This window comes from Myotis nattereri (assembly GCF_964212035.1).
Source record: "Myotis nattereri genome assembly, chromosome: 3".
NCBI classification, from domain to species: Eukaryota; Metazoa; Chordata; class Mammalia; order Chiroptera; family Vespertilionidae; genus Myotis; species Myotis nattereri.
The window spans coordinates 64,103,647-64,125,817 of record NC_138077.1 but is presented as its reverse complement, the minus strand read 5'-3'; the positions used below and the strand labels follow the sequence as shown (position 1 = coordinate 64,125,817).

General features: G+C 44.5%; 1 protein-coding gene across 1 annotated transcript in view; it reads left to right on the top strand.

Moving 5' to 3' along the window:
- The window catches only part of GAP43 (growth associated protein 43), a 101,543-nt gene that overhangs the window by 37,572 nt on the left and 41,800 nt on the right, over positions 1 to 22,171 (top strand). The gene's annotated exons all lie outside the window — the stretch shown is intronic.

Genomic DNA, 22,171 nt, shown 5'->3' with positions numbered 1-22,171 from the left:
TTCTGGTATCATATGCATTTTAGGTGGTATTGTTTGTCACCCCACCATACCAGAGACTAACATTTAACCTTGTTTGGGGCAATGGACAGCTCTGACGTTAGAAAAGCTATGGACAATTTATAGGAAAATAATTATATAAACGTAATACATACCAACGAACGACAGGACATACTGCTTCAGATTCAGGGACACCCTTAGGCCACCGCATATATCTATTTTTAAAACTGTGTAATTCAAAGTACCGACCCAAATGGTGGGCGTGTGTGGAACATGATGGGGAGCAGGGGAGGGGCTTTAAGCGAACTTTCATTTTTCCTAAGCAGGGCTGGTTCAGCCAGGTGTCTCCGCCCACTGCTTCTCTCCCAGCGCAGCAGCTGTCTGCTTGGGCTCCCTTCCCTGGTTCTCCCTCAGCCTTTGTCTGCCCGCACCCTCCCCCTGCATTTAGAGCGGGTTTCCGTCCCACAGCCTCTCTCCTCCACTCCTTCTCGGCCTCCTCCAGGCGTTCCCCCTGGTCTCTCTTCAGGGTGACCTCATCCCTTTGTTTCTCCACTGCTGCCACCAGCCAGCCGCTCCCTGCGCCCCCAGGTCCGGGCTGGGGCCCGGCTGCTGGGTGTCGGGCGGGGCGTGGCCTCTGGGGACCAGGGGGACCGCGAGGGCCGCAGGGCGTGGCTGGGACCCAGGGCGGGGCGTGGCCTCTGCCTGCAGCTCCGAGAGCCACTAACGCAGCTCCCCCTCCAACGCCCCCCAAATCTCGGGAGCTGCCTCTTGCTTCCCCAGCACAGTGCGGAGTTTCCTATAATCTTTAGGAAACTCCACAGACTCTTTTATGGGAGATAATGGCCTCTTTCAGTGGCCAGGCCGGGCCTTGATGTGGAAGCAGTGGGGGCCATCAGGCCTCCCTCCTCAGCCCCTCGCTGGCCCTGGTGGGCCAGCACCTCCCGCCTGCTTCCTGGGACAGCCTCCTCTCCTTTCAAGGGTACCCAGCGGGTGGGGGAGGAAGGGGAGGGAAAACTGGGCCTATTGGAAGTCCATGGGAGTTGGAGCTTTCTCTCCCTGTGTAAACAGAAATACCTTGTCATTAGAATAGAGCAGAGATGAAAAAACTAAGGTCGGAGCCCTGGGACAGTGATTCCTCATTATTAGAAAAAAGAAAAAAAAATGTCTAGTCTTCTTCATGTGAGCTTTGTCATTCCCAGGATAACCTTCAGGCTCCAGAGACCTTTGCAAATAAGTTTCTTTGTGGGGGCGGGGTAGGTAAATTGAGCAGGTGGGAAGAAGTGAGATGGTTTATTGTAAGCGTGGCCAAATTTAGACTTGGTGTGAGATTTCTCTTAGTCTGTAAACACATGGTACCCGTGCATATTCATTCATTCAGTAGTATTATTTTTTAAAAAAATGATTGAAGAGACATTTGAGGTGATTCAAACAAACTTTATCTAACACTTCATGAGTGGCAGTCTCCATTCCCAAGGGTCCAGGGAACTGCAAAATGGGTGAAAGGCAGGAAGTTATTATAAGATAAACAATAGGAAATACAGCCCTGGCCGGTGTGGCTCAGTTGGTTGTGCCTGGCCCCTTGCACCCCTAGAGGTAGTCAGTTCTATTTGGTTGGGCACATGCCAGGATTGTGGGCTGATCTCAGGTAGGGGGTGTGCAGGAGGCAGCCAATTAATGCCTCTCTCTCTCTCTCTCTCTCTCTCTCTCTCTCTCTCTCTATCTCTCATCTGTCTCTAAAAAATCAATAAAAACATATTTAGAAAAAAAAAAAAGGAAATGTCAAGGAAAGAATCATCCAAACCTATAAAGATATTTTTATGTGTTTATTCTAACCGAACTGACAACAATTGCCCGGAAGCAAAATCTGTAAGGATTGAGAAGATGCTCCGAGGATGGCAGATTTGCACCTTATTTTATATATTAGAATAAAACGATGAGATGTAAGGAGAGTTGCATGAAATCCATTAGTAGTAGATTATGGGGGCAGGAGAAAGCAAAGTAGGGAAATCTCCGGGAGTGGCTATAAAGCAAAATGGAGAGGCACATACTGCTTTTATGTGGGTGGGTACAGGATAGTTGACATTTACAGCACCTAGAGATGATATTCCGGAGATAAGATAATGATGAGGGGTTCTGTGGTCCCATGCTCTGGTGCCAGAACTTGTGCCCTGAAGGGTCTGGAAAAGATTACTCTGACATTCCAGGGATATGTTATCTTATATGCAAAAAGACAACAGACTGGCTCACTTAAAGACTGACCTTTGTCAAGGAAGCTACCGGCTTGGGACATGACTACCACCAAGAGCTGTTTTTAGTTAGGAATTTTGTGTTCAAAGCATCCTATGTTACTCGCAGTCTCTGTGTTTGTAAGGCCGACGGGAGCTTGTTAGGTTTAGTATGTGGCTTCTTTTTTTGTCCATAAAAACAAGGAAGTAGGTGTAGAGCCCAAAGTTGGCTTGGCACTTGGGGACTGTGAGTGGATATACTGCATTTCTGATCAAATGGAGCACTTACAAGGACATAAAAATTATTTAAGTTTTGGTTTGCTGACATGGCATCCCTGGGGAGGAGCGGCCTAGAAATTTATTTTAACAGTATGTATTGAACACTTACCCTGTGATGGACTTTGTTTCCAGCTGTAAAATGACCTCAGGTCCACGTGAGAGGAAAGCTGAAAGGAAGAGGAGAGAGCCCAGGTGTCAGGCATTGAACTACTTAATAGTCCCCAGCCCTGGGATGGGTGGGGTGACTTCGAAGACACCTGGGAGAATGAAGGAGCTGCAGTGAGGCAAGTGCTGAGGGTAGGAAGCTGGTGGGAGTTAGAGCTTCCTCTCCCTGTGTTCCGGCCTCTTTTTTTTTACTTAAATAGGTTGAAAGCAACTGTGGCAGAGGATGAGTGATTTGCACATCTTATTTACTTATTTTTAGCAGTCTTGGTTTTTTCCTCCAACTAGGACAGTAGATTTCATTCAGATTTTTCTCACAGACTGACGATTTGGCTTAAAAAATTGTGAGGCACAGCATTCCTTTAGAATGCTTCATTCTCTCCTGTGAAGGCTTTGGGGAAGGTGGGGAAGGCGCAGTTTTTTGCTGACTGATGAATGGTGTGTTTCTGCATGCTGAGAGGGTTGGAATTAAGTGCCTAAAGGAAGGTGGTGTCTTCTTTCCTGTTGAGATGGGTCATTTGCTAGTCCAAGGAAGCATGTGAGAGATGTCATCCTGCACTGTGCATTCAGGACTCTGAGCACATGAGAGGTTGAGGCTGGCCAACAGGCAAATTCTGGGACAAATTCTGTGCTAGATCAGATTGGTGATCTTCTCTGGGGAGTGGCACATTTTAGAAAGACCTGAATCTCATGTTCAATGTATATAATTAATTTTAGAAGATTAGTGACAGTAGAGGCTAAAGTGTTGGGGGTTCAGGGCTGTCCATGCCAGAACAGGATTAGATCACAGTCATTTCTCTGATGCTTTCTTTTTTAGGGAAATTGGAAAACAAAACATATAGAACTGAAATTTGCATACAATTAGGACTTCGGTAGTTTGAATGTTTGCATCTTAAATCTCCTTGTGAACTCCCTCAATGCCCAGATACAGTAACTGGGGCCTAGAGAAGTGAAGAGACTTGCGTAAGGTTGTAGTCAGGTTGAAACTGTCAGATGTACAGCCCTGGTCTCTGGTTTCTAACCGAGGGCTTTCGCTGCTTTACCTGCTGGCTCTTATTTCTCTGAATTTTCGTTTAGAGAGACATTCAAGAGGAACTATGGATTTACCAGGACAAGTGTTATAGGTCAGTACATTTCACATTGTGATGTGAAAAAGATTTATTAAAATGCAGCTCCTGGTGAGTAGATCTGGGGCAAGGTTACAGCGCATTGTCACCCAGCTCTTGGCTGTACAGCTGCTGCTGCTCCATATTCTGTGCAGCAAAAATTGTGAGCATCATCTTTCCTCTTTGCTTGTTCTTTCTCACTGGGGATTTAGAGCCTTTTTTTTTTTTTTTCCTTGCTTCCTCCTGTTACCAGGTCATTGTGCTCCCTCAGCTAATCTGGATGTCTTTCACTGGCTGTCCTCACCCAGACCTGAGACTGTTAGAAATAGTCCCTAGAGATGGGTATCTTGAGCTGGAGGGTATGATCTTTTGTCTAGTGAGTTAGCACCATTTAACTTGATTCCACAGAAACCTTTCACACATAAGCAACTTGCTCAAATCTGATGGTTAAAAAAAGTCTCTTTTCTTTCTCACACAAGGGGCCTCACAGCTGCAGCCTCTCGCCTTCAGGGAATGCAGCTGGCATGTTGCTTAGCTCATAGGGGTGGCCTTTCAGCTGGGGCTCAGCAAGTCTCTTTGCTTCTGATAACCAGTCACAAATTGGAGGTTCCCATGACCCCCTCCAACTCACGATGCCAATTGCAAGTCCTATATTTCTGACTGACTGGCTGTAAATCAGAGGTTCTCAAAACTCACTTCTTGGGTCCAGTTAATTTGCTAGAGAGGCTCATAGAACTAATCTGTTTACTCACTAGATTACTGGTTTATTATAAATATATATATCCTCCTATCTAATAAAAGAGAAACATGGTAATTAGCCGTAACTTTGCTACCCTTCCCATTGGCTAATCAGCGAAATATGAAAATTAACTGCCAACCAAGATGGCGGCCGGCAGCCAGGCAGCTGACACGAACATGGAGGCTTGCTTGCTCCAGTGACGGAGGAAGCCAGGTTCCCCACCTTCCACTGCTGGGTTCTGAGCTGCTCTCTAAGAAACATTGTTACAAATATAGAAGCTAAACAAAACCCCAGAAACCTGCTTTCAGTCAGCTGGGATCTCAGAGCTGGAGTCACAACAAGTTTCAAATACAGAAGGTAAACAAAGTCCAGAAACCTGCTTTCAGCAGCCGAGGTCTGAGCTAAAGCCAGCTCTCAGCTCCAGTGACAGCCATAGAAGGTAAATAAATCCAAGAATAAAAAAACAAGGGAAAAAGGAGAGGTTGGGAGCTTCAGTCACCCGCCAGCCTGAAAATGGCCCTCAGCCCCTCACCCAGACTGGCCAGGCACCCCAGTGGGGACCCCCACCCTGAAAGGGCTGTGACCAGCTGCAAACAGCCATCATCCCCTCATCCAGGCTAGCCAGGCACCTAAGCAGGACCCCAGCCTGATCCAGGACACCCTTCAGGGCAAACTAGCCGGCCCCCACACGTGCACCAGGCCTCTATCCTATATAGTAAAAGGGTAATATGCCTCCCAGCACTGGGATCAGTGGAGCCTCAAGGCCTCCTGAACCCGGGATCAGCGGAGCCGCAAGGCCTCCTGGCACCGGGATCAGCAGAGCTGTGAGGCCTCCCGGCACTGGGATCAGTGTAGCCACGAGGCCTACAGCACTGGGATCAGTGAAGCAGCGAAGCCTCCCTGTACCAGATTCACCAGAGCCGCGCGGACTCCCAGCACCAGCACCAGGATCAGCGGAGCCATGAGGCCTTCAAGCACCAGGATCAGCGGAGCAGTGAGGCCTCACTGCCCCTGTGTCAAGTGTTGTCACGAGGCCTCCCAGCACCGTGATCAGCTGAGCAGCAAGGCCTCCTGGCCCCTGGAGCAGCGTGACAGGGGGCAGAGCCCAAACCCCCTGATCGCCCTGTGGCTCTGTGTGTGACAGAGGGCGGGGTCACAACCTCCCTATCCGCCCTGCTCTGTTCATGACAGGGGAAGGTGCCCCAACCCCCTGATCAGCCCTGCTCTGTGCCTGATACGGGGGAGCTCCCCAACCCCCTGATCTGCCCTGCTCTGTGTGTGACAGGGTGGAGCCGCAACCTCCCCATCGGCCCTGCCTTGAGTGTGACAGGGGGTGGCGCCCCCACCCCCCAATTGGCCCTACCCTGAGCGTGACTGAGGGTGGCATCTCAACCTCCCGATCCGCCCTGCTCTGTGGGTGACAGGGAAGAGCTCCCCAACCCCTTGATCGACCCTGCTCTGTGTGTGACAGTGTATGGAGCCCCAACCCCCCTGATGGACCCTGCTCTGTGCGTGACAGGGGGCAGCACCCCAACCCCCTGATCGGCTGGCTCTGTATGTGACACGGGTGGTGCCACAACCCCCTGATCTGCCCTGCTCTGTGGGTGACAGGGGGTGGCGCCCCATCCTCCCCATCGACCCTGCCTTGAGTGTGACAGGGGGCGGCACCCCAGCCCCCAAATCAGCCCTACCCTGAGCGTGACTGAGGGTGGCATCTCAACCTCCCGATCCGCCCTGCTCTGTGCATGACAGGGGGCGGCACCCCAACTCCCCAATCGGCCCTGCTCTGAGCTTGACCAGGGACAGGCACCTAGGGATTGGGCCTGCCCTCTGCCACCCAGGAGCAGGCCTAAGCCAGGAGGTCGTTATTTCCTGAGGTGTCCCAGACTATGAGAAGGCACAAGTGGGGCTGAGGAATACCCCCCCCCCCCCGCCAGTGCACAAATTTTTGTGCACCGGGCCTCTAGTATATATATAACTCAGAAATAGCCAGATGAAAGAGCTGCATAGGGCCAGGCATGGGAATTGAGGGGAGGAGCTTCCATACCCTCTCTGAGCCCGCCACTCTGCCTGCATCCCCACTTGTTCACCAAATAGAAGCTCTTCAAACCCTGTCCTTTTGGGATTTTATGAAGGCTTTATTACATAGGAGTGATTGATTAAATTATTAGCCATTGGTATTTGATTCAACCTCTAGCCCCTCTCTCCTTCCAAGAGGTCAAACGTGAAAGTGAAAGTTCCAACCCTCTAAGCCCAGGTATATTCTCCTTAGGTGGGTGTCTAAAAATGATCTGGTTTAAACCTTAGAATAAGGGACTAATGCTCTAAGAAGGAATTTCAGACTTTTGGTAAAAGGAGAATCTTTGTCTAGGACTAGGTGTTCCCTGCACACCTGCTACCACCATTGCCAGCCACCCCCATTATTACCTTGATTCTACACAGTGCTTTAAATCTTCTATGGTATGCTTCTGGGTGCTTCTATACCATGGCAGAGCTGGACTGCTGTACACCCACAGAGGCTGCACAGGTATCAGGCAGTTTCATTTTGTTAAGCTCACTGGGCTTCGATTGGACTTTTAAAACTAGGGAATTATTCTAGCCTGGAGCTGTTGAGTTACCCATACTGCAGAGAAAGGTGGTTTTTGGATTGCCCTGGGAATCTTTTATTTTGAATCTTGGGTCTAGTCCTGAGCTGACACAGGGATAGGGAGCATCATCGACTTCTGGTGAGTCAAGCAGAATTGTGGGAAGAGTGGTTACATCACCCTACCTTCTTGGAAGTCTTGAACTCAAATCTTCCTGTGATGACACAAAAGATCCTCATTTCCTGCAGTTTCCCAGTGCCATGCACAGACTTGGTGCTCTGTGTCTCTGGGTCATGCAACATCACTGTGGCACAACTCATAGCTGTCTATGCATCAAGAAGAAAGAAAGTAATTTTCATTGATCTCAGGACCTCAGAATCAGACTCAATTCAGCTTAATATTCTGGCTCAAAGATTAGGTTATAATAAATCACTGGATGGCAGGTTTATATGGACTGATTCAGAAGTTGTAGAATTTGCCTGCCAAGTTTTAAAAACAGATTAGAAAAAGGTAGTTTTTCTTTTTGAGGGCAACAGAGGGTGCAGTTCCTCTCTGCCGAACCACAAAGTGGAAGGTGGGCTGGTTCCACTGTCCCCAAGCTTTTCCAGTGAGCTATGTGGATGAGTAGTATGATAGTATGACACTTTTTGAGAATATAAGCCGAGCAAGAAGTATGGTGTTCGTGGAATAGTTCTAGATGGATTTCTCTGTCTGCCTCACCTCATTGTCAGGAAAATAACAAAAATAGTTGGTTCATGGAAAAGGCATTTCAGGAACTCTGGCTGGATTTAAATTCTCAGACACAGGAATAAATGACAGAGCCTGCTCTTTACCACTTGCTCAATCCCTTCCTTCTGATGAGAATGTAGATGAGGGTGACTCTAATTTATTCATTGGCTTTTCCCATTTAATTAAATAGCCATAATTCCTGACCCATTCCTCCCACTTCCTTCAGTATTGCTTTCTCTGCTCTCTGATATTTTCTCTCGCCTACTTTCAGAATTAATAGGAAACCTGGTCTCTAAACTGTTCTCAACATCTCAAGTGTGACTCCTCCCTGTCAAAACCTTCACAAGGAAAATGAGTCATGGCATCACCTGGGGGATGAGGTCATGATAGCACAGCCCTTGCTTTGAAATTTTGTTCGTACTTTTCTATTGGACAGAGATTTTGAAAAGGGGAGGATGAAATTTCAGTGACAGGTCTGAAGCCTGGTCCTTTAGGCACTCAGAACTAGCCCACCATTGGCTGGCACGGGCCACAACAAAGTCTGGCTCTGGATTTTTCCACTCTCTAGTCTACTTTTCACCTTGTCTGGGAGCCTTGAGGGGAAACCTGCAGAATAGAGGGGCCCTCCCTTCCTAGGGTGATTTTATCTCACGTGCAACTTGTACAAGTATTTTGAGTTCAAATCTGGCTCAGCCACTTACTAGCTGTGTGATTTTGAGCAAGTTACTTAATGTCCCCGCACCTCAGTCCCTTCATCTGGAAAATAGATTTAAATTGATTGTGTCTGTTTTTAAACTTTAGAATAAAGGACTAATGCTCCAAGGAAGAATTTCAGACTTTTGGTAAAAGGAGAATCTTTGTCTAGGTGTTCCCTGCACACCCCCTACCACCTTTGTCAGCTATTAATTAGTCCCTTATTCTAAAGTTTGAAAACAGTACCCATTACACAGCCTTGTCAGAACTAAATTAGTTAATATATGTAATATATTGCCCTAACCGGTTTGGCTCAGTGGATAGAGCGTTGGCCTGGGGACTGAAGGGTCCCATGTGTGATTCCCATGTGTGGTTAAGGGCATGTACCTTGGTTGCGGGCACATCCCCAGTAGGGAGTGTGCAGGAGGCAGCTGATCGATGTTTCTCTCTCATTGATGTTTCTAACTCTCTATCCCTCTCCCTTCCTCTCTGTAAAAAATCAATAAAATACATTTAAAAATATATATGTAATATATTTAATAAATATATACTTGTGTGTATACATAAAGAACATAATAATTGCCCTGGTTGGTTTGGCTCAGTGGATAAAGCATCCAACTGCAGACTGAAGGGTCCTACATTCAATTCTGGTCGGAGGCACATGCCCGGGTTGCAGGCTCGATTCTCAGTGGAGGGGTGTGCAGGAGGCAGCTGGTCAATGATTCTCTCTCATCACTGATGTTTCTATCTCTCTTTCCCTCTCCTTTCCTCTCTGAATCAATAAAAAATATATTCAAAAATAACAGAATAATGTACTTAGAAGAGTATTTGCACATACTACTATATAGTAATAGTTTTTTAAGATTATTAATATTATTTTCTCCAAATATCTGAATGTATTTTATAGTATTTACCTTTAAAGAATTTTTTTTTTATTTTGGAGAGAGAGCATTTATTATTTTTATAAAGTATGTAAGTCCTACAAAATTCTTTCATGTCTCCTTTTCCCCCCCTTGACCTCTCCCTGCCCGCCCACATGAAGCACTTTACCAATACTATTTTTTCATCATCAAGAAAGTTCTGCATAGTAGGCATTAGTATTACAATATGAGGGATGAAGAAACTGAAATCTAAAGAAATTAAGTAGTTTACCTCAGATTGTACATTTAAGCAGCAGCTGAGCCAGGATTTGAACTCAAATCATTTGATCCCAAAGCCAGACCAGGGAACGTGTAATCATGTGTCAGTGTCAATGACTGATGACCAAGAGAAAACTGGATGTCAAAATCAAAGGAGAAGCAAGAAAGGAAGAATGAATAGGACAATAACATCATGAGCAAATTTAGACTCGGTTATAATTTACAGAGTTTTCTGGTGTCTTGTGTATTTGCCTTTAAAGTGGTTAGCAGCTTGGGGATAAGAATTCAGTTAAAATGGGAGTCTGTCCTCAAACTGTGTGTCTTTTACCCAGCACCTGCCTTACCCTACAACAAAATAATTCAATTTTTTTTCACACATGGAAGAATACAACATATCTCCTAGAATCAGAGAAAACATTCTTGTACTTTTTTTAAGATTTTTTTCAAGTACTATTGTAAATGGGCAGTCACGTACCTAGTGATTGATAGTACATTAAGGTATGTGCAACTTAACGTTGATAGATAGCAGTGTCCCTGCAAATCATCCCACCGGCTATGCTACATCATATAAACAAGCACACTGGAAAGAGCAGTATGTTTGCTCTGCAAGTGCAGCTTCAAGAAAAATCTCCTAGCTCCCCCTCCAAACATGTTCCTGCCTCTGGCCCTCCCACATAGAAATTCTGGAGCCACCTCTGTCATAAGATCTGAAATGTAGACCAATTCTGTTGACTGAAACGTGCTTCAAATAGCCTTGCTGCTGATATTAGCATTGCTATTTATTCAATGACACTTTCTGAGTGTTACATGTTGAATTCTCAGGTTGAATTCTCTGATATTTTAAAATGTAGGCGATTGGAGGCCTATGTTTAAGGCCCATTCTATCATTGGGGGGCTTTCCATCAATCTGCTTTTTTATTTTATAAAGGGGATAGCACACATATGCTTAGCCTATTTTATTGTAATTTCTTGAGGAAAAATTTTATGAAGTTGAGAGTACTTTAAAACCTGTAATATAAAAATTCAAGCTGCTGTCTTTTTTTTTTTTTTTTTGCAAATGGTATTTCCAAGTTCTTTTCCATTCAACTAGGCTTTATAATGACATGACCTCTGATGGCATATTATGACCCTCACTAGATATTAGGTACAATGACATTCAGAAGAGCTTTACTAACTATCCAATGGGGCTGCATTGGTAGAGCTGGATCTCCCAAATCATGATGCTTCTCTCTCCTCAGGACCAGATGCTCCTAAGCTAATCCCCCACGAAATGTCTGGCAGCTGCATCCAGAGCTTTTAGTAAACATGAGTAAATAGACTACATCTTAAAACCTGCACAAGCAATTGTTTTCCTGGATCTGTAAGGGATACGGCTAGGTCAGTGGCACAGATATATGAAATAAGAGCTAAATGAGATTTTTTGGGTAATGAGGGGTTGTCAGGTGAGGGGTATATACTCTGAGAATGAATAGACTTCTAGTTTAAGTGTATTTCTATCATCAAGATGCTGAACCACATGGAGGTTTAGGAATGAATAAAGATAGAATTAGTGTGTGTTAGGAGGTACAGGAGTGGGATTGGACAATGCAAACAGATCTGCCTCCTTCCCAAGGATAGGAAATAACTGGATTGAGTATTGTGGCACATTTTGGACTGTTTCCTGCTTATTTCTTTGAGGATAGATAGCTTACTAGTACTGTAGAGTTAAGGAACTGGACTCTGTCCTCCCTGGGTGGGGATACCAGCAATCATGGAGATGAATACATCTCACAACCAAACCTCCTTTGCTATGTATCTTATTAACATGCCTTGACTTATTGTCATGATAATATAGAAATTACTCTGAGATGAAATTACTCATGATGATGGGAATGATTATGATGAGAAAAACAGTAGCAGCTACTCCTTTTTGAGTATGTACAATATGTCAAGGACTCTGTTAAGAACTTTATATACATTAACTCATTTAACCCTTAAAGCACCCCAATGAGATAGCCCTATATTTCCGATCTTACATATAAGAAAACCAAAGCTGACTTGCCCAAGATCAAGAGTTGATAATTAAGTGGCAGAATCAAGATTCAAGCCTACACACCTATAATTCTGCAGCCTATGTTCTTATGCACCAGGGAATATTGGCTTCCCACATTCAATTTTAAAAAGCACTGGATGGGGAGTAGGATTGAGAGTGGGCTCTGGCATTTAGAAGCTGGACCCCTTTATGTTTGCTCAGCTGTTTCAATTGTGCTGTGTTCCTCACATGGTTCTGATGCGGACTGTTTGACATACTAACTGTATATGCTGTACAGCCATAAATGTAAAGGGTAGAGGAATCTGACTGCAAAAGAGTGGCTTGATGAAGCCCCCAAGCATTAGTTCCCAGAGCAAAGCAAAGATACACAGCCAGTGAGCTAGTGCTGCCCGCTGATGTGCTCTCTGATCACTCACATAGTGTGACTTGTAGTCACTTAACTACAAATAAATATTTTGGAGCAACAGTCATGTGCCAACACTACTTTAACTACCAAGACTTTGAGGATTGTACAAAATTGAAAAGGTCCTGCTCTCAGAAAATGTATATTCCAAGGCAAGTTTCAGTTAATAATGAAATTAAAATAGATGTCAGTGATTCTAAGCACAAAGAAGGAAAATCAAGGTAAGTAGACCAAAAGTGACAGTTTTGGGGGAAAGATACATATCAGAGTGGATGAGAAAGGTCTTTCTCATTCACTTATTCATGGAACAAAACTTACCAAGTACTACTGACTTAGAATGTAATTTGTGAAATAAATCTAATTAAAAAATGAATTAATCACTTTTTGGTATAGTAGGAACAATAGAGTAATTTTTAAATAAGCACTTACCTTGTCCTGTATTCCTGAGTGTCTAACAGGAGTCATTTTGCAGTGCCTTACTTGGAAGGAAGACAGTTCTCTGCCAGGTTCCCTGGGCTCTCAGTACCTTCTCCAGTAGCTCAGGCTGTGCTTCACTCTTGTGAACTCTCATCTGAGAAGAATTCACCTGTGATAGTGATACAAGGGGCTGTCTGTTACTAAGATGCTTTTCTGTCTTTTCCCAGATGCATTGGCTGCCTGCTGTTCTCCCTTTTTCTCCAGTTGTTAGCAGAAGTCTCGCAGTCCCTCTTATGTCCTGGTGTGTGATTTCAGCCTTTTCAGTGGCTTGATGGGGGAGTCCCTCCCTTTTTGTTCCTAGCTGTGGTATGCTGTCTTTAGTATGCTGACACTTGTCTGTTAGTGGTCTCTATAGGCACAGACACCTCTCTCCAAGAACAGGGTGTAGTGTCTGCCCACCTTTCCCTTCTTTGAGCATGCCAATTGTAGAGGTAGTAAATACTTGTAAAGGTAATGAACACTTATAGAGATAGTGAACACTTGTAGAGGTAGTGAACACTAATAGAGGTAGTGAACACTGGTAGAGATAGTGAACACTGGTAGAGATAGTGAATAGGCAATGCTTATCAAAGGCTCTACTCCTGCTGCTCAAGAGTGGAGGCCTTCCTCCCAGAGCTGACTCTCAGCAGGTATTTACTTGGGCATCAGTGACTTTGACCTTGATTCAGTCAGTTTACTTACACCTTTGTCTGCCATACCAAGGGTTTTTCTGGAAGAGTTTAGGCAAATTATTCAGTTCAGCATGTGCCATGATAGATCAACCAACATAAGTATGTGCCTCATCTCAAACCTGGGCTCCTCCCGGTCCCAGTTTAAGAAATGGGGCCTTCCTTCCTTAAATGACCAAGGACTAGTCATCCCACCCTACAACTTTAGATCCTGAGGCTCATTATACAGATAAGTATAAAAAGAGAGAAGGGGAGCATCTTCAATAATCTCCCATGAATATTTTCACTGTTTTACTAATGGAAAAGCAGAAATATATATTTAAAAATAATTTGATTGATATGACTGTAGGCAATCCATAGATAAAATGAATGTCAATTTTTTATCTTAGACTTATTGACATTTCCAGGAGCTTTTAAAATTACTTTCATTATAATGTCATTTCTATAGTTTTGTGACTTCTCTCCTTGTCTGACCCTTGCACATTCATTTTCATAATTGGTTTTTGTGTTCAACCTCACCATATGAAGTCAGTTACTCAGTTACGTGTTGGGAAAACATACTTGTCTTAGTTAGGTGCTCTTCTTTGCCTATCATCGTCTTTCTGAAGTGGCACTGAGATGTTTAAATTTAGATTTATTCAACAAATATTAATGAGCATCTTCTATGTATCAGATGCTATTTTATAAACTGGAGATTTGGCTTTAAACAAAATAGACAAAGTCTTTAGTATGCTTGTCTGTTAGAAGGCACTAATTTAATGTGCCCTTTGCCTCTTCTCTATCTGTCTTTGTGGGACAAATAGAATTACAAATATACAAAATAAAATAAAAGAAAAAAATAACTCTTTTTATTGGACACTGAGTTCTCCAGTATTACCTCATACTGTGTTGAACATGCCACTTCATATTCTTTTGGAAGCAGGTGGGCTGTACATGTTAAATAAATAATATATGGAATTGAGCTGAAGACCTATATCTTGATCACCAGCTATTATCTGAAAGGTAACATTACTATTCCAATATCCAATATAGGATATTTGGTTTTCTTATGTAGTGAGTCAATCAATTGGCATTTATTGTCTACTTATTATAACTCTGGAGCTGCAGCAGTACACTGCACCCTTCAATTGAAGGGAAAAAGCAAGTTCCCTTACTACTACTCCGCCAGGATTTGAAAGATCACTCTTGATGTCTCACATTCCCCTGGAGAATTGCTTAGTTATCATATATTTGTGCTCTCACCTGCCCAGGAACTAAAAAAAGACTTTTCACTGGACTGAAAACCAGGGGTTTCAAAAAGTGATGATATTTCTTGGCAAAATCACAATAGTTTCATTGTTTCTACCTGCATCCTGCTCCCCAATCCCTCACACCATAGATATTTCAACAGGATTGACTATTGAGGGAACCCTAGGTATTTAGGTGTTTTAAATAACACCTTCTTCCCTATAACTGCCCAGAAACCTGCAGGCAATTTATCTGCATAACTGGAGGAGACTGGCCTATCCTCCTTTCCCTCCCCCATAAGAGCATTTCACTGATTTCTGATCTTTGACTGGGATCAAAGAAAGCACAGAAACTCCACTGTGAATTTCTTTACTATCTGGATATTTCCCCTAAAGTATGTACTATCAACTATGCTTAAAATCAACTAAGCTTAAAAAAAGAGTGAAATTTTCTTATGTGTGTGCCACCTCAATAAATTATTAATTAAAAATAGAATGAGTCGTAAGTAAATATCTGCCAGATTTTATATATATCCTTCAACACTTTATTCTGGTTTTCTATGGGTTAATAAGATTCTCATAGGCATGTAAACTATAGTGTGCTAAAGAAAACTTTGCTTAGAATATTTATTTCCCTTTAATTTTGCTTCTCAGAAATATCTTTTGTTCAATCAAGTTGAAAATATTTTGGTTTTCTAAATATATTATTAGAATAATTGGTATTACATCAATGACTTTATAAAGCATTTAAAATTCAATCCTGCTTAAGAGAAACTTTGAGGTATTATAAAAGTAGTATTTATAGCTGGCAGCAGTAGATACAGGGCCAAGTTTTTCATGCTCTGAAGGTTGAGGCATTCCTATGATAATTGGAAAACGTTAAATGAATTGAGGTGTCCCAGTTAAATGGATGATGTTATTTTAGTTCTAAAAGTCAGGCTTTCATGGATTTTTGCCCAAATTTCTTTTGTAACATAAAGAATGCAAATGTTTGGACATCTTAGAATAAATCCTAAATTGTCCACTTCTCCTTCCCCCAGAGAGAAAAGAAACTATTAACCAGAGTAACAATGTTGGATATTAAATAACTACTTTTTTTTTGCTTTCTTATCTGTAATTCTTTTTTTAAATATATTTTATTGATTTTTTACAGAGAGGAAGGGATAGGGATAGAGAGTTAGAAACATCGATGAGAGAGAAACATGGATCAGCTGCCTCCTGCACACCTCCTACTGAGGATGTGCCCACAACCAAGGTACATGCCCTTGACTGGAATCAAACCTGGGATCTTTCAGTCTGCAGGCCAATGCTCTATCCACTGAGCCAAACTGGTTAGGGCTGTAATTCTTAAATATTAATGAAAATATTGCCCTTTCATCTAAAGAATGTAGAAATTTGACTAAGTCTCAACAAATGAGTGTAATGATACCTTTCATCTTCTTTAGACCAACATTCACCCAAGATTTTAGTCTTGGTTGAAAAGTAAAGATTTCAGATATTATGGTTTTCTCTAATACTTCAAAAATTATGGAGCTCCCAAATATATTGGTCAGTAAAAATACTAAGCTACAACAATGAAAATTCCTGAATAAGTTATTACAACTCATAATGGTACTCTTCCTACATGTAATACACTGCACTGGAATATCCTTCTCAGTGAATTCACATTCAGCAACAATTACATGTAAAAACAAAATAATTTTTAAATTCCCTCAGAAGACATCAGAGCTCAGCACAAAGCTTATTTGTAGCAAGGCTGAGTACAAAAAAAAGCAAACAAAAAACACAAAACAAAACAAAAAAAAACCCCACCTATTTTAATGAGACTTATGAACTGACTCTTTAACCACTAAATACCACTATACTCTTTTTATGGACCTTCTCTATCTATAACTCACATGTTTATTCTATACTAGAGGCCTGGTGCATGAAATTCGTGTATAGATGCAGTCCCTAGGCCTGGCCAGTGATCGAAGTGTGAACATCTGGCATGGAAGAGCAGGTCCCTGCCGACCTCTGGGCCCTGGGCAGCACCTGGGTCCCCACGAGCCCCCTTCGCCTGAGTCACAGCACCCGAGTCCCCACATGAAGATGCGGTGAGCGGGCTGGACACCGCAGGCTGGGGCACAGCATGGGCCTCTGGGCCGCCCGGCAGTGCTGCATGGAAGCAGACTGGCAGTGCGGTTTCTACCAGCTGGCCTTGCAGACCAGCTCCTGTGCGAAGCCATGGGGAGCCCGACTGACTCCTGCAGTCCTGGCAGCTGTGATCTGGCTCACTTGGAAGAGGCTGTGTGGGTGCAGGGTGGGCTCTTCAGGGGCACCTGGCACCTGAGCATGGGGGCTTCCTGGCACTTGACCCCTGGAATCCTGGGAGAGAGTAGCAGGGAGAGTGAGAGTGAGCTCAGTGGATATCCCACATTCTCACCACACCTCCGTCCTCATTACCCCTGCCCCCAAGTAGCTGGTGAGAGGTCGCAGCCTCCCAACCCGGGCAACCGCAGAAGGTTGGTCACCGCTACCCATCCTCAGTTTCCTGTCCCAGCCCGGGGCCTGGCCCTGATTGGGTGATCAGGACTGCCCACTGCTGGTCGCTGTTTGTGGGTGATGGATCAGGGCTGAGCCCCCAACCCGGCTCCTTCAGCACCTGGGAGCCTGGCAGCGGCCCTACCCACCACCACTGGTCACTGTTTGTGGGGCAATTGGCTGGGCAATCAGGCCCCCGCTCGCACCCACCTTGGCTTGGTATCGCCTGCTTACCTGCTCCACCATTCCATCACAGTTCCGCTCTCATCAGGGCCCATTGGGGCTGGCAGCGCCTCCACTGCCACCCACTGTTGGTGCCACATTGCCTGCCATGTTCTGCGCTGCCCTCTGGTAGTCAGCACACATCATAGCAAGTGATCAAACTCCCAGTCTCCCAGTCGAACTGCGGGTCGAATGACCACCTGCATATTAGGTTTTTATTATATAAGATGTATAATTTGCATATTAGGCTTTTATTATATAGGACTAGAGACCCGGTGCACAAAAATTTGTGCACTCGGCAGGGGGGGAGTCCCTCAGCCTGGCCTGTGTCCTCTTGAGTCTGGGACTCCTCGGGGGATAACCACCTGCTGGCTTAGACTCGCTCCCCAGGAAATTAGGGCCTAAGCTGGCAGTCAGAAATCCCTCTGGCAGCCCAGCAGCCTTCAGGGGATGTCCACTTGCCAGCGGGGAGCAGGCCTAAGCTGCAGTTGGATATCCTTAGTGCTGCTGAGGAGGCAGGAGAGGCTCCCACCACAACCGCTGTACTGGCAGCCATCCGCCTGGCTGTGACTGAGCAGGGCTCCTCCTGTGGGAATGCACTGACCATCAGGGGGCAGCTCCTGCATTGAGTGTGTGTCATAGTGACCAGTCATTCTCAGTCGTTCTGCTGTTAGGGTCAATTTGCATATTACCCTTTTATTATATAGGATAGAAGCCTGGTGCATGGGTAGGGGCTGGCTGGTTTACCCTGAATGGTGTCCCAGATCAGGGTGGGGGTCCCGCTGGGGTGCCTGGCCAGCCTGGGTGAGTGGCTGATGGCTGTTTGCAGGCTGGCCACAGCCCCTTCAGGTTAAGGGTCCCCCCTGGGGTGCCTGGCCAGCCTGGGTGAGCGGCTGATGGCTGTTTGCAGGCTGGCCACAGCCCCTTCAGGGTGGGGGTCCCCACTGGGGTGCCTGGCCAGCCTGGGTGAGGGGCTGATGGCTCTTTGGAGGCTGGACACAGCCCCTTCAGTGTGGGTGGGGGGGAACCCGCTGGGGTGCCTGGCCAGCCTGGGTGAGGAGCTGAGGGCCGTTTTCAGGCTGGCCACATCCCCTTCGTGGTGGGGGGCCCTACTGCGTGAGTGGCTGATGGCTGTTTGCAGGCTGGCCATAGCCCCTTCAGGTGGGGGGTCCTGCTGGGATGCCTGGCCAGTCTGGGTGAGGGGCTGATAGCTGTTTGCAGGCTGGCCACAGCCCCCAATCATCCAAGTTCCCAGTGGAGGCTGGCTGGAAGCAGGTATCTGGGATTTATTTGTCTTCTATCATTGAAACTGTCTTGCCTTTAGTGGAGGCCACAGCCAGCCAGGGCAGGCAGGAAGCTTGGCTTCCTCCATTGCTGGGGCAACTAAGCCTCCTGCTTGCTCCAGCTCCGTGGCTGCCGGCCGCCATCTTGGTTGGGTTAATTTGCACTCTGATTTGCTGGTGGGCGTGGCTTGCGTGTAGCAAAGGTTAGGTCAATTTGCATGTTTCTCTTTTATTTGATTAGATGCCTTACTCCACAAAATGGTTAGAAAATCAGGTGTCTGCTGTGAATTCCTGGTAAATTATTGATCGTTAAAGCACTATGGACTTATTTTAACAAATAACATTTAAAAAAGAATCCTGTGTCCTGTGTGGTAGATACTCTATTCATCTCAGTAGAGTGTCTATAGTGCCTTGTACAGGCACTCAGTATTGTTAAATAAGTAGATAAATGAGAATTTTACAAGGGTGCTTTATGGATTGTCTGCTACCAGAAAGACCAAGCTATTCCAGGTCACTGAAGCAATAAAATTGGACTTGGGTTGGATGGGAGAGGAGAGGACCTGAGTTCAAATACCAGTTGAGCCACTCACTCACTTTGAATTGAGGCAGGTAACTTTTCAGGACCAGGATGGCTGTTTGTTTGTTTTTAGAAACTGAAAGGGCTACGCTAAATGTACTGACTGATGTCTGGTTTCCCTGGGCTCAAAAGCCCTTTGTCTTAGATACAGTCTTCTGTTTCTTTTGCTAAAAATATGTTTTTATTGATTTTTTTAGAGAGAGAAGAAGGAAGAAGAGAGAGAGGGAAACGTCAATATGAGAGTGAAACATCTATCAGCTGCCTCCTGCACGCCCCCTACAGGCATGTGCCCACAACCTGGCATGGGCCCTGACCAGGAATCAAACCAGCAACATTTTGGTGCACAGGGCAACTGAGCCACACCTGCCAGGGTTTCTGTTTCTTTTTGAGAAAAGTCAATTTGGCCTGACATCTTGGGGTTGTCCCCACAGCTAGCTTTAGGGAAGGTTCTCTTCTTCCTTCATCTCTCTACAAAATACGCTCTCAGTCCAACTACTTCTAGTACTGTGAAAAGAATTAAACAAGAAAATAACCTCTAGTTGAAGCTATATTAATAGAATCAATTACATATTTTTTAAAAAGACACACACACACAATCTGGCACTGTCTAGCTTATGACTGAGTTTTTATTTAAAATATTTTTGTTTCTTGATGCCTCTGTTCAATCACTTAAGTCTGATCTCATAGGCTGATTTATTCCCTCCATTTCCCTCGTCCTTCTGTCCTCTCTCCTCTCCTCTTTTGTTTTTCCTTTCCTTCTCTTCCCTTCCTTCCCCCTTCTCTTTCTATCCCTGTCTCCCTCTATCTAAAATATTTGTGATAGTTGTCTTTTTCCAACCAATCTCTAAAATCCAGTTTCCCTAAATCTCTAATGACATCAAATGGTCCCGCCTGTTCCTCCAGTTAGAGCTACATGCCCATGGAGGACTTTGAGCACCTCTTTGGGTGTATCAACCCATCTGGACACCTACCTTTTACAGAATAATCTTCACCTCTCACTTCTAACTCAATCTTTCATAATTCTCTTCATTCCTGCCTACCCCTTATTTCTTGTGTTTCTTAGACTCCTGGATTGTTCAGGTGAAACTGGTCCCACAATCTTGGCACCCAAGTCTACTCTGTGCCTTTCTAAATAATAATTTCAACATGGAGGCTGTGTATAAAAGCTTAAACACTAATCATTTGGAAAGGCAAAGTGGCAGATGATCAGAAAAATTGAGGTGGGAACAGAAGGATTGAGTAGAGCTCTTCCTTTATCCATGTAAAGTTTCTTTCTTTATATCATGCAGATTCCCAGCTTCCTTATTTTATTGCTTTCCAGCTTTTCAAGAATTTCATCTCCTTCGATTTATGTTCTAAAAAAAAGGGGGAGGGCTCTAAAATTATAGCTTTCTTGAATCACTAGAGGGTCTTTTCTGCACACCTGCCCTCTCTGAGATAATTGGTTTGTCTACTTCCCAAGGAGCAGCTTTTGTATTAAAGAATCACTTGGCATCAATGCCCAAGTGCAGATGTCCTGTCATATATGATGGTGCCTCATTCAGAAAACTCAAGATAGAGTAAAATAAATTAACAGCATCTCGGCTCCATGCTCCATTCACAACTGTTAATTTAACAGGGTTATGCTTCCATCTCTGAGCAGAGAGCGCCTGGCAGGGACAGCTGCTCCCGTGCCCCAGATTGTGCCGTGTGTCCCAGTAGGAGTCTTCAGGAGCAGCAGGAGAGTGGAAAGGCAGTAGTGCATCAGAGAACTGAGCAGTGCAGCATCATGGTCCCTGGAGGAGGGAGCAGGCCAGGCCTGTACAAAGTGCTTTTCATTTAGTCCTTCTTTCTTTGTGTGGATATACACACAGTTATCTGAGGAAGAAGTAGTTTTCTTGGATTTTACTGAAAAAATTGTCAGTCCTGCTTTTACTGTCATATATTGCTTTTCAAAAATACTTTTGTATATCCACTGCACATTGATGAACTTACCTAACAACAGGCTCATATGTTTGTCCAAATTATGTCAGACAGGCCTACAACCTGATTAGCTGGTTCTAGGTCACTGGGGCAGAGCTGGTATGACAGGTGGAAAACATACCACTGTGTTGGCCTGCTGTAGCTTACTCCTAAACTAGAGCAAAGGCCACGGTCAGGCCAAAGTCAAGATTGAAGCCAACCACATGACTCAGTACATAATAAGCACTCTTTTTGTTGTTGTTAATCCACACCCAAGGATATTTTTTCCATTGATCTTTAGAGAAAATGAACAGAAGGGGAGAGAGAGAGAGAGAGAAAGAGAGAAACATGAATATGAGAAAGACATCATTTTGTTGCCTCCCGCACCTACCCCAACCAGGCTGGGAATTGAGCCTGCAACTGAGGTACATGTCCTTGACCAGAATCAAATCTGAGACCCTTCAGTCTATAGGCCAGTGCTCTAACAACTGAGCAGAACTGGCTAGGGCAGCACTCTTTTACTATTATTATTTTAAATGTATCTTTATTGATTTCAGAGAGGAAGGGAGAGAGAGATAGAAACATCAATGATGAGAGAGAATCACTGATCAGCTGCCTCCTACATGCTCTCCCACTGGGGATTGAGCCCGCAACCCAGGCATTTGCCCTTGACCAGAATCAAACCTGAGACCTGTTCGTCCACTTAATCCACTGAGACAAACCAGCTAGAGCTATTATTGTTTTTTTTAAGGAAAGTTGCTGCATTGTTCACTGTTGTATTTTCCCAGTGCTCCAGAGTTAAAGGAAGGAATGCACGGAGACTATAAGCAACCACATTGGGGCACCATGGTGAGCAATGGAGCTATATGGAATTTGGGTACTTGCCCATACTGTGTATTTCTTTCCATGAATATACCTTCTATGCCTATCCTCTGATTTAATTTCCTTGTGGAAAAAAGTTATATGCAGCATACTATGCTGTAAATGTTGTATCAAATGATAAAAAATGTGTATTTTAGTCTCTTGCTTTTAGTACTAGAATGGTTCTATCAGTAATAACATAAAACTAATTTTAGGTTTAAATTGCTTTGGGAATAAGAAATTGTGATTTGGTGAATATATACCACTTTTTCAAAAGTGGAAACGGTGTTTTTCATTCTCATTT